This window comes from Chiloscyllium plagiosum, chromosome 11 (assembly GCF_004010195.1).
Source record: "Chiloscyllium plagiosum isolate BGI_BamShark_2017 chromosome 11, ASM401019v2, whole genome shotgun sequence".
Taxonomy (NCBI): domain Eukaryota; kingdom Metazoa; phylum Chordata; class Chondrichthyes; order Orectolobiformes; family Hemiscylliidae; genus Chiloscyllium; species Chiloscyllium plagiosum.
Genome location: NC_057720.1, coordinates 94,143,813 through 94,157,279, shown reverse-complemented (window position 1 = coordinate 94,157,279; position 13,467 = coordinate 94,143,813). Strand labels below are relative to the sequence as shown.

The following is a 13,467-nucleotide window of genomic DNA, read 5'->3' as shown; positions in this document are numbered from 1 at the left end:
TTTGAAGATATATGAAAGAGGATTGATGAGGGCAGAGAGGTGGACATGATCTATGCAATTCAGTAAGGCGCTTGAAAAGGTTCCCCATGGAAGACTGATTAGCAAGGTCTTCTATGCTTGCTAATGCTTGCTATGAATACAGGGAGAAGTAGCCATATGGATACAGAACTGGCTCAAATATAGAAGGCAGGGTGGTGGTGGAGGGTTGTTTTTCAGATTGGAGGCATGTGACCGGTGGAGTGCTGCAAGGATCAGTGCTGGGTCCACTACTTTTCGTCGTTTATATATATGATTTAGATATGAGCATTGGAGGTATAGTTAGTAAGTTTGCAGATGACACCAAAATTGGAGGTTTTGTGGACAGCGAAGAGGGTTACCTTAGATTACAACAGGATGTTGTTCAGATGGGTGAGAAGTGGCAGATGGCGTTTAATTCAGATAAATGTGACGTGCTGCATTTTGGAAAAGCAAATTTTAACAGGACTGATACACTTAGTGGCAAATTCCTAGATAGTGTTGATGAACAAAGATATCTTGCAGTGCAGGTTCATATTTCCTTGAACGTAGAGTTGCAGGCAGATAGAATATTGAAGAAAGTGTTTGGAATACATTTCTTTATTGATCAGAGCATTGAGTATAGAAGTTGGAAGGTCATGTACAGGACATTGGTTAGGCCTCTTTTGGAATATTGTGTGCAATTCTGTTCTCCATCAATAGGAAGGATGTTGTGAAACTTTAAAGGGTTCAACAAAGATTTACAAGAATATTGACAGGGTTTGAGCTGCAGGAAGAGAGCAAAAAGGCTGGGGTTTTCTTTCCCTGGCGCATCAGAGACTGAGGGGTGACCTCCGTAGAAGTTTATAAAATCATTGGTAACATGGGTAGAGTAAACAGACAAGGTCTTCTCCCTGAGTAGGAGAGTCCAGAAATAGAGAGCAAAAGTTGAGGGTGAGAGGGGAAAGATATAAAAGGGAACTAAGGAGCAACTTTTTCATGCAGAGAGTGGTGCGTGTATGGAATAAGCTGCCAGAAGAAGTGGTGGAGGCTGACAATTATAGCATTTTAATGGCATTTGAATACTTGACATGAATAGGAAAGATTTAGAGGGATATGGCCCAGGTGCTGGCAAGAGGGATAAGATTAGGTTCGGATATCTGGTCAGCATAGACAAATTTGACCGAAGGTTCTGTTTAGTGCTGTTTATCTGTGACTCACAGCTCAGTGGGTTTCGGTCTCTTCAAAGATAAATCTTAGTCTGTTTTATTTTAGTAAAGCTACAACATTCAGTAGGGCGACGGTTTATTTCTTTAAGTGCACATCTTATGATACTTTGATTACGTTTTTAAATATAAGTTATTGGTACTAATTTATTGTAGAGTAGTGTTTTGTAAAGCTGTAAGACTGTGTGCCTTTTTCTGGGTCTGTGGCCTGTTGAGGTGCAGAGATGGCCATTCGTACAGTGATGTGCTCTTCCTGTTGGATGTAGGAGATTAAGGAAAGTTTCAATGATCCTGATTGTCTGTAGGAAGTGAGGATGCAAATCCTGTAGGATTTCATGGACCAGATGGAGCGATGGTTAAAGGTAATGAAGAATTTACAGGAACCGGGGGGTGTGATAGGTGGCAGTTTCAGAAAGGTAGGAAAACAGCCGATCCAGTCAAGTAGATGGGTTTCCTCTCGGAAAGGGAGGAGTGGAGGGCAAGTAGTGCAGGAGTCTCCTGTGGTTATTTCCATCTCAAACAAGTATACTGTTTTGGAAAGCATCGGGGGTCACAGACTCTCAGAGGAATATCGCACTGACAGCCAGGTTACTAGTGTAATGTGAGGGATATCAGGTTCCACGTGATCGATGGTGATAGGGGGCTCTCTCGTCTGCAGCACAGACTGCACCTTCTGTAGCTGACAGTGAGACATCCGAATGGGGTAGTGCCTCCCTACTGTCTGGGTGAAGGATGGCTCCGAGGGTGCAGAATATTCTGAAAGGGGAGAATGATCAGTGGGAGGTCGCTGTACATTGGTACCAATGACATCAGAGAAAAGGATGAAGTCCTGATGAGAGAATATAGCAAATTAGCCTAGAGCATAATAAGCAGATCCTTTTGGGTAGTAATATCTGGATTACTTCCAGTGCCACATGCTAGTGAGAGTAGGAATAGCAGGGTAGAGCAGATGAATGCGTGGCTAAGGATCTGATACGGGGAGAAGGATTCACATTTTTGGATAATTGGAATCTCTGCTGGGATAAGAATTGACGTGCAAAAGAAGGATGGATTACACCTGAATTGGAAGGTGTCTCATATCCAAGCAGGGAGATTTGCTAGTGCTACATGGGAGGCATTAAACCAGTGAGGGAGTGGGGGGTAAACCTAAAGAGATAGTGACAAACGAGGTAAGTCTGAGGCTGGTACAGTTGAGAAGTTAGACAGGCAAGTCAGGCAAGGGTAAGGCACAGAATGAGGTAGGACTGACAAGTTACAACAGACAATAGGTGCAGGAATAGGCCATTCTGCTCTTTGAGTCAGCACCACCATTCATTATGATCATGGCTGATCGTCCACAATCAGTATCCTGTTCCTGTCTTATCTCCGTAACACTTGATTCCATTATCTTTAACAGATCTATCCATCTCTTTCTTGAAAGTATCCAGAGACTTGGTCTCCACTGCCTTCTGGAGCAGAGCATTCCATGTGCCCACTACTCTCTGGGTGAAGATGTTTCTCCTCAACTCCGTTCTAAATGGCCTCTCCCTTATTTTTAAACTGTGTCCTCTGGTTCTGGACTCACCCATTCGTGGAAACATGCTTCCAGCCTCCAGAGTGTCCAACCCTTTAATAATCTTGCAGGTCTCATTCAGATCCTCTCTCATTCTTCTAAACTCAAGTGTATACAAGTTCAGTCGCTCCAATCTTTCAACATGTGATCATTCCGCCATTCCAGGACTTGACCTCGTGAACCTACCCTACACTCCCTTAATAGCCACAATGCTCTTCCTCAAATGTGGAGACCAAAACTGCACACAATACTTCAGGTACGGTCTTACCAGGGCCCTGTACAGCTGCAGAAGGACCTCTTTGCTCCTATTCTCAATTCCTGTTGTTATGAGGGCAAGCATGCAATGAGCTTTCTTCACTACCTGCTGTACCTGCATGCTTGCTTTCATTGACTGATGTACAAGAATACCTAGATCTCGTTGTACTTCCCCTTTACCAAACTTGACTCCATTTAGATAGTAATCTGCCTTCCTGTTCTTGCTTACAAAGTCGATAACCATACATTTATCCACATTAAACTGCATCTGCTATGCATCCGTCCACTCACCTCGCCTGTTCAAGTTAACCTGTATTCTCATAACATCCTCCTCACATTTCACCCTGCCACCCAGCTTTGTGTCATCAGCAAATTTGCTACTATTACTTTTAATATGTTCATCTATATTATTAATGTATATTGTAAACAGCTGCGGTCCCAGCACCGAATCTTGTGGTACCCCACTAGTCACTGCCTGCCATTCCAAAAGGAAGCGTTTATCACTACTCTTTGCTACCTGTCAGCCAGCCAATTTTCAATCCAAGTCAGTATATTCCTCTTTGTAAATCCATGCTGACTCTGACGAATCCTATTACTGCTATCCAAATGAGCCATAATTTCAGTCTTTTATAATTGACTCCAGCATCTTTCTCACCACTGACCTCAGGCTAACCGGTCTATAATTCCTTTTTTTCTCTCGCCCACCTTTCTTGAAAACTGGGTCAACATTAGGGTGGCACAGTGGTTAGCACTGCTGCCTCACAGCTCCAGAGACCCGGGTTCAATTCCCACCTCAGGCGACTGACTGTGTGGAGTTTGCACGTTCTCCCCGTGTCTGCGTGGGTTACCTCCGGGTGCTCCGGTTTCCTCCCACAGTCCAAAAAGAAAAATGTGCAGGTCAGGTGAATTGGCCATGCTAAATTGCCCGTCGTGTTAGTTGTTAGGTCTGGGTGGGTGCGCTTCGGCGGGTCGGTGTGGACTTGTTGGGCCGAAGGGCCTGTTTCCACACTGTAAGTAATCTCATCAATCTAATCATTAGCCACCCTCCAATCTGAATCTACATCTCCTGATTCTGTGTCTCTCCCTACGCAAGTGGCTGAGCGTCATCCCTCACCAACAGGGCCATCCCACCCTCTCTGCCCATCAGTCTGTCCTTTTGATAGCACTGCACTGCATTTATTTCAATGCAAGAGGTTTGACAGGGAAAGCAGATGAGCTTAAGATATGGTTTTGAACATGGGACTGGGATATAGTGGGTATTACAGAAACGTGGTTTAGTTTGGACAGGACAGGGAATAGATGTAAAAGGAAGGATAGAAAGGGGGATAAGAGAGAAGGTGGAATGTTGTTTTTGATTAGGGACAACATTATTGTTGTGCTTAGGGAGGATATTCATGGGAGTTCATCCGGTGAACTTACTTGGGTGGAACTGGTAAATAAGAACAGGATGATCACCTTATTGAGTTTGTCTGTGTGGGTTTCGTCCGTGCTCTGGTTTCCTCTCACAGTCCAAAGATGTGTAGGTTGGGTGGATAATCCAGGCTGAATTGCCCATATTGTTCAGAGATGTTAAGGTTGGGTGGATTGGCCATGTGAAATTGCCTACAGTGTTCAGGGATGTGCAGGCTAGGTGGATGGGCCATGTGAAATTGCCTACAGTGTTCAGGGATGTGCAGGTTGGGTGGATTGGCCATGTGAAATGCAGCATTACAGGGGTAAGATAGGAGGCTCTGAGGGTCAGTGTGGATGTGATGGGCGGAATGGCCTGCTTCCACACTTAGGATTCTCTGACGATAATTCTACTAGTTTTAAAATAGTTGCAGAAAATAATAGACCAGATCTAAAAGCTGGTGTTCAAAATTGGACAAAGGTGAATTTTGACGGTACAAGGCGAGAACTTTCAATATTTCTTTGCAACCCCCAGGTAAAGGGACGTCTGGAAAGTGGGAACATAAGAACAGAAGGAATACGAGCAGGAGTAGGCCATCTGGTCCCTCAAGCCTTCTCTCCCATTCAATAAGATCAGGGCTGATCTTTTCATGGCCTCAGCTCCACTTTCCTGCTCTCTCACTATAACCCTTAATTCCTTTCCTGTTTGCAAATCTGCATTTTGCCTTAAAGACATTCAAGTTGATAACGTCAACTGCTAAGCTCAGCAGGGAATTCCACAGACTCATAACCCTTTAGCTGAAGAAGTTCCTCCTCAACTCTGTCCTAAATCAGATACCCCATTATTTTGACGCTATGCTCTCTTGTTTGACCCGCTACCCCACCATGAAAATAATCTCCCTGCTTCTATCTTATCTATTACATTCATAATTTTATTTTTTCCAATACAACCTCCCATTCTTCTAAATTCCAACAAGTATAGTCCCAGTCTATTCAGTCTCTCCACGTACACCAACCCTCTCAACTCCCGACTCAAACTAGTGACCCTCCTCTGCACCCCCTTCAGGGTCAGTACATCCTTGATGAAGTAAGGAGATCAAACCTGTACACAATACTCCAGGTGTAGCCTCACCAGCAACCTATACAGCTGCAGCATAACCATCTTGCTAGCAAGGAAGGACAATAGACCCTTCACCATCTCTTTTACTCCCCTGGGATGTATTCCATCACGGCCAGGAGACCCATGTACTTTTGGGCTGTTATCTTTCCCAACACTCCCTCTTTACTGAGAATGACTGTTTCCATGTCCTCATCTGCCATTGCCTCCATAGGCCTGTGAAAATGAGACAACAAGAGTACAGAGACAGTATGTTCCTGTTAAGGCCATGTCTGGTAGGTGGAGAGAATACTGTGTGTCTAGAGAAATTGAGGGTCTGGTTAAAAACATGACGGAGGGATATGGCAGGTACAGACAGCTGGGTTTGAGTGAATCCCTTAGAGTATAGGGGCAGTAGGGATACACTCGAGGGAAAACAGGAGGGCAAAAAGGATACATGAGATAGCTTTGGGGGAAAGAGGTTTAAGGACAATCCAAAGAGATTCTACAAAACACTAAGGACAAAAGAGTAAACAGGCAGAGAATAGGGACCCTCAAAGATCAACAAGGTTGTCTGTGGAACCACAGAAGGTGGGAGAGATACTATCCGAGGATTTCATGTCAGCTTTTACTGAGAGAGGATATGGAAGTTAGAGACTTTGGAGAAATCAGTAGTGATAACTTGACAACTGTCCAGGATGTTGTACTGGATGTCTTATACATAAAGCTGAGTAAATCTGTGGGACCTGATCAGGTGTATCCCAAATCTTTGTGGGAAGTTAGGGAAGTGATTGCTGGGCCCCTCGCTGAGATAATTCTATCACCGATAGCCACAGATGAGGTGCTGCAAGACAGGCGCCATTATTTGAGAAAGGTGATGAGGAAAGGCCAGGGAAAAATACACTGGTGAGCCTGAAGTTAGTGGCAGACAAGTTGTTAGAAGGAATTCTGAAGGACAGGTTTATATGTAATTGAAAAGGCAAGAAGTGATGAGGGACAGTCAGCATGGCTTTGTACATAAATCACTAACTTGGACTTCAGAAAGACATTCAAAAAGGTTCCACATAACAGACTGGTTAGCAAGTTAGACACCATGGGATACGTAGAGAACCAGCTATTTGGATAAAACTTGGCTGGAAGGTTGGAGACGGAGGGTAGTGTTTTGGGGACTGGAGGCCTGTGATGAGCAATGTGGTGTAAGGATCAATGCTGGGTCCACTGCTTTTCATCATTTATATCAATGATTTCTATGTGAATATATGAGGTATAGTTAGTAGGTTTACAGTAAACATCAAAATTGGAGGCACACTGGACAGCGAAGAAGGTTACCTCAGAGTACAATGGGACTTCAATCAAATGGGCTGAGAATTGTCGGATCGAGTTTATTTCAGATAAATGTGAGGTGCTCCATTTTGGAAAAGCAAATGAGTGCAGGGATTATACACTTAATGGGAAGGTCCTGGGGAGTGTTGCTGAACGAAGCGACTTTGGAGTGCAGGTTCATAGTTCCTTGAAAATGGAATCTTCAGCAGGGTAGTGACGAAGGTGTTTGGTGTACTTGCCTTTACTGGTCAGTGCATTGAGTAGTGGAGTTGGGACGTCATTTTGCGGCTGCACAGCACAGTGATTCAGCCACTTCTGGAATTCTGCTTTCAGTCCTGATCTCCCCGCTATCGGAATTATATTGTGAAACTTGAAAGGGTTTGGAAAAGATCCGCAAAGATGTTGCCAGGGTTGAGGGTTTGGGCTATATAGGGAGAGGCTGAATATGCTGGGGCTGTTTTCCCTGGAGCATCGGATACAATTGTAAGGGGCATGGATAAGGTGAAATCCCAGGGTCTTATTCCCAGGATATGTGAGTCCAAAGCTTGGGGGCACAGGCTTCAGGTGTGAGGGAAAAGATTTAAAAGGGATCTAAGGGGCAATGTTTCCAGCTGAACATGATACGTGTATGGAATGAGCTGCCAGAGGAAGTGTGGAGGCTGGTACAATTACCCAATTATGCCTTTCAGATGTTGATGTGATTAGCAAAAGTTTAGAAGGATATAGCCCAAGAGCCGGCATATGGGATGAGATTAATTTAGGATATCTTGACGGCATGGACAAGTTGTATTGAAGGGTCTGTTTCTCTGCTGTACATCTTTATGGCACTACTAAAATTAAGATGGGTTTCTCTTTTATGGAGAGTTAACAGAAGGTCAGATAATTCTCCTTGGAGCTGAGAAGGTTAGGCAGTGGTTTCGACCAGGAGCAGATTTGTTTTCAGGATATTTAATTTACAGAGAGATAGAGGGAGAAATGATTAACGTCACAATTTTTAGTAACTACCTTCAGGTAACTGGCAAATAATGCAGGTTAAAAATGTGAAGGTTATTTTACTTACTAAGTTCTGAGCATCTGGAACAGTTTGACTTACAGCTGGATGCAGATTCAGTAGTTATTATCAAAACATATTTGAAATTTAACTTTTTTAAGCAAGGATTTGGAGGGCTACAGACAAATGGGAGATGAGTTGGGATAGACTGGCACCATCTCCAGAGGGGAAGAGTACAGCCCCAATGGGCTAAATAGCCCCAAACCCCTGTGCTCTGTGTTACTGCCCCATTCACTGTGAATGATGAAGCTCATCCCAGGGCAGAGTCATAGAGACATACAGCATGGAATTAGACCCTTTGGTCGAACTGGTCCATGCCGACCAGATATCCCAACCTAATGTCCCATTTGCCAACATTTGGCACATATCCCTCCACACCCTTCCTATTCACATACCCATCCAGATGCCAAATGGTGTAATTGTACAAGCCTCCACCACTTCCACGAACAGAAGATTCCATACACGCACCAATCTCAGTGTGAAAAAAGTTGCCTCTTGGGTCCCTTTTTAAATCTTTCCCCTCTCACCTTAAACCTACACCCTCTCGTTCTAGACTCCCCCACCCCAGGGGAAAGACCTTGTCTATTTTTCCCATCCATACTCCTCATGATTTTATAAAGGTCTATGAGGTCACCCCTCAGCATCCGAAGCTCTTGGGAGGAGCCCACTCATGTCACAATGGGGTCTGGGTGATTGACAGCAGCTTCAGACAAATAGGAGAATTGGCATGATCCTCCAGCCAATGGGAGTGAATTGGGGTGGCTCCAGCAGGCCAACACGTGGCCATAAGCTGTGCAGGCGCAGTGTCACGGTGAGGGGGGACCTAGTGAATGTGAAGGGAATGGGAGAGACTGCAAAGTCTGGGGAAGAAATGGAGTTATTGTGGACTGGAAGGGTTTATAAACGGACGGCTTTAGGCTGCTAGACCTGAATTAGAAATTCCTGGTAAATTAGAACCAAAAGAACTGCGGATGCTGTAAATCTCTCACAACAACCAAAAGGTACTGGAAATGCTCAGCAGGACTGGCAGCATATTGGACGAGAAATCAGAGTTAACATTTTGGATCTTTGACCCTTCCTCAGAACTGATGTTACTGAAAAGAACTGTCGGTTTATATGCAGAAGGTAGGGATTAAGGAGTAAATGATAGCTGGGGATAGAGTCCAAAGAGATGGGAGCAGTTGGACAAAGGAGTGGAGAACGATCTGGCTGGGGGAGGGTGAATAGCTGTTTATGGGGACTGTTAGTGGCTAACCATAGGTAATGTGTAATGGCAGGCTATGTGATAACAAGGCCTGGTATGTGGGTTAAGAGGCTAGGGCGCTAGGACATTGGAGAGTTCAGGACGCAAAATTATTGAATTTGATACTGGGGACAGAGGTGTGCAGGGTCCCCAAGTAGAAGATGAGGTGTTGTTCTTCCAGCTTGCGTTAACGTGTGGCACTGGAAAAGCACAGCAGGTCAGGCAGCATCTCAAGAGCAAGAGAATTGATGTTTTGGGCCTATTCCTTTCATCAGGAATGCAGGGATTGGGGGGGGGTGAGTAAGAGGGATGTGTGGGGTTGGTGGGAAGGGAGCTCGGAAGGCAATAGGTAGATATAGGTGGAGGGTAATGGAGAGAGGGTGGAGTGGATAACTGGAAAGGAAGATGGACAGGTGGGACAGTTCAAGAGGGTGGTGTCGAGTTGAAGGGTTGGATCTGGGATAAGGTAGGGGAGGGGAGATGAGGAAACCTTGATTCTGTGGTTAAAGCGTCCCAATGTGGAAGATGAGGTTTTCTTCCTCCAGGCGTCGGGTGGCTGGGATTTGGTGGTGGAGGTGGCCCAGGACTTGCATGCCCTTGGCGGAGTGGGTGGGGAAGTTGAAGTGGTCAGCCACAGGATGGTGGGGTTGGTTGGTGCATGCATCGCAGAAATGTTCCTTGAAACATTCCGCAAGTTGGTGTCCTGACTCCCCAGTGGAGAGGAGACCACGCCGAAAGCAAAGGCCGTAATAGGTGAGGTGTTTGGATGTGCAGGAAAATCTCTTCTGGATGTGGAAGGGTCCTTTGGAGGTGAGGGAGGAGGTGTGGGCACAGGTTTTACACCTCTTGCATTGGCAAGTGAAGGGGCTGAGAGTGGGGTTGTTCGGGAGCATGGATTTGACTTGGAATTCACAGGGAATGGTCTCTGTAGAATGCTGAAAGGAATGGAGAGGGAAATATATCTCTGGTGGGATTTGATTGTAGGTGGTGGAAATGGCAGAGGATGATGCATTGTATCTGGGTGGAAGATGAGAACTGGGGGATTCTATACTTGCTGCAGTTGGAGAGGTGTGGTTCACTGACAGAGGTGTGGCAAGTGGTGGAGATACACTGGAGAGTATTGCTGACCACATGGGAGGGGAAATTGCAGTCCTTGAAATACTGGGCGTTTTGGTATGTTCTCGAGTGTTCTGCCAGTTTGCACCAAGGTTCACTGGAACACTGCAGTAAGCATGAGACAGAGATGTTGGCCAGGCAACAGGCTCGTGTGTTAAAGTGACAGGCAACTGGAAGCTCGGGGTCGGTTTTGCAGCAGAACGTAGGTCATCAGCTGCCATTTCCAGCACCTCCACTGAGATGCTGCCAGACACAGGTTCCTGTCCCCTCCATTAACAGCTATGCACCCTCCCAGCCAGATTATTATCCACTCCTTTGTCTTTCCAAATGTTACTGTCTCTTTTGGGCTCCATCCCCACCTATTATTTACTCTTTAACCCCAATCTCCTGCAGTCCAAAGATATGCAGGTTCGGTGAATTGGCCCAACTAAATTTCCCGTAGTGCTCAGGGATGTATAGGTTAGGCGCATTAGTCAGGAGAAATGTAGAATAATAGGGTCGGGGAATAGGTTTGGTTGAGAAACTCTTCAGAGGGTGGGTGTGTGGACTTGTTGAGCCGAATGGCCTGTTACCACAATGTGGGGATTCTAATTTTCCCAGCTGCCGTCGGTTCTGAGGAAGGGTCACTGGACCGAGAATGTCCCTTGGTGTGTGCAGGAGGAGGAAACGGGAAAGGGGAGTTGGATCCAGTTTAGACTGGGAGAGTTTAATTACAACCTGTACAGGTTTTTAGGCCTGAATTAGAAACTCTTGGTCCCACGTTTACAGCAAATGGGAAAATGGCTGTGGCCCTCAGGCGGTGATCGGTCCTGGGTTATGGCCGCCATCTTTATTTGGGGCATGGACATGTCCTCTTCCTGGGTGGGGGCGGGCGTTTTGAAGAGGAGCATTTACACATCAAACACATACCAAGAGAAATATTTGTCTTTACTGTTCAGCCTGCACTGACTGTGAGTTTTGTTTTGTGAATTCATTTTATAGGATATTAATTGAGAATAATTGAGACAGGGATCTCAAAAGCAATTTTCTATCGTCAGCAGGGTCATCAGGGTCTGAATACCATTGACATTTAACTGTGGAAGGAGAAAGGTGTGTCTGTTCTGTCTGTGGGAATGTATCTTTTTTTCAAGCAAAAAGCAGAAAGATGTTCAAAGATGTTGGATCACCCTTATCACCCTTGGGGTTCGGGTTCAATTCCGGGCCCTGCAGCTGTGGAAGGAGGTATTGGCCTGAGAGGGAGCACAGATTTATCCAAATTACACCTCATCTCTTTATAGGAACTGTCAGATTTAGACCCAATCACCCACTTCATGATGTTAACCTTTGAACTCCTTATTTTCAATTCCCTGCAAACTTCTCATTAAAATTCCTTGTGGAGTCAAATTCCAGCACCATTTCAGGTGAAATGTTCCAGGTTCCGACAACTGTCTGTTCATTCAGAAACTGCTGAAGTCCATGTTGACTCTGGGGTTACAAAGGGCTGAATTAAAAGATGAGATGCTGTTCCCATTGAGATGCATTGGAACAGTACAGAAGGCTGAGGGCAGTGTCGGTATGAGCAGACAATGAAAATGACTGGGCTGCACTGTGAGGGCTGCTTGGCTCAATGAGTGTTTTGGAGTTGGGTATAAACAGAGCGAGGGGAGACAGGGAGAAGGTGAACCTCAGTTTCAGTTTTAGTTCAGGCCGTTCAGAAATTCACATGTTCCCAAAGGGAACTGCCAAGTTGTAAGCGATACCTGCTGAGTTTTTATTAACAGTTTTTAAAAGTGTAAAATGTCAGCTTAAGTAAAGATCGGGGCTTTTGATTATAATGGAAATGTTTGAAGTGAAGGAAGGTTGCTAGCTCATTTAAATTCTCTGGGAGTATCTAGCTGAAACTAGAGAGACGTTGTGACAGTAGCCCTCAGACCCGTGGTGTGCTCCTCTTGTACAATGTGGGACATAAGGGACGCTTCCAGTGTCCGTGATGGCTATGTGTGCAGGAAGAGTGCCCATCTGCAACTACTGGGAAACTGCTTTTTAGATCTGGAGCTGAGAGTGGACTCACTGTTGAGAATTTGCGATCCTGAGAATGTTATGGACAGCACGTTTAGTGAGTTAGTCACACTGCAGGTGAGGATTACACAGGCAGAAAGGGAATGGGTGACCATCAGATCAAGGAAAAGGCTCAGGAAGGAAGTGCAGGACTCCCCAGTCATCGTTTCCCTTCTCAAACAAATATTGTGCACCGCTTGGGATTCTATAACGGGGGAACAGATGGGGTGGACTCTCAGGGGAAGTCATCAACAGCCAGGTTCATGACACCACAGATAGCTCCGCTGCACAGAACTGCAGGAAGGAGAATGACAGAGCTGTAGTGACTGGGGATGCAGTAGTCAGGGTCAGAGACAGGCGCGTCTGTGGCCACAGACATGAATCCAGGACAGTGGAATTGAATCCAGGTCAATTTATTGATTAGTCCACAGACCAATAAAGGTCAGTGTCCCAAATGCAACCTTCAGCATTTGATCACCCTGAAGCTTTACTTTCCAGGGCCTGTGCACTTGTTCTGAGCCCTTCAGAGGGATTGAAGGGGATGGGGAGAAAACAGGAATAGGGTTGTGTTGTAGCTCTGCAACATAACGGTCACCCTCCGCTCTCGGTCTCCCCACTCTGTCTCCTCCCCACCGCAGGGAAAAGACCTTGTGTATTTACCCTATCCATGCTCCTACTGATTTTATAAACCTCTATAAGGTCACCTATCAGCATCTGACGCTCCTGGGGAAAAAAGTGTATTCAGCCTCTACCTGTAGCTCAAATCCTCCAACCCTGGCAATGTGCTAATAATACTATTCTGGCCACTTTCAACTTTCACAATATTGTTTTGATAGGAAGGAGACCAGAATTGCACGCAATATTCCAAGCGTGACCTAACCAATGTCCTGTACAGCCGCAATATGACCTCCCAACTCCGATACTCAGTGCTCTGACCAATAAAGGAAAGCATACTAAACACCTTCTTCACTATCCTATCTAACTGCGATTCTGCTTTCAAGGAGCTATGAATCTGCATTCCAAGGTCTCTTTGTTCAGCAGCACTCCCGAGGACCTTACCAGAAAGTGTATACATCCTGTTAACATTTGCTTTCCCAAAATGCAGCACCTCACATTTATCTAAATTAAACTCCATCTGCCAGTCCTCAGCACATTCAACCATCTGATCAAGATCCCATTGTAATC

The 13,467-nt window shown here is 45.5% G+C and overlaps 1 long non-coding RNA gene across 1 annotated transcript in view; it reads left to right on the top strand.

Annotated features, from left to right (window-relative positions):
- The first annotated feature begins 1,535 nt into the window (after positions 1-1,535).
- The window catches only part of LOC122554809, a 22,656-nt gene continuing 10,724 nt past the window's right edge, over positions 1,536-13,467 (top strand). Inside the window, exons 1-2 of the long non-coding RNA XR_006313094.1 lie at positions 1,536-1,582; positions 11,227-11,336. This is a non-coding gene — a long non-coding RNA (uncharacterized LOC122554809). The remainder of the gene's footprint in view (positions 1,583-11,226; positions 11,337-13,467) is intronic.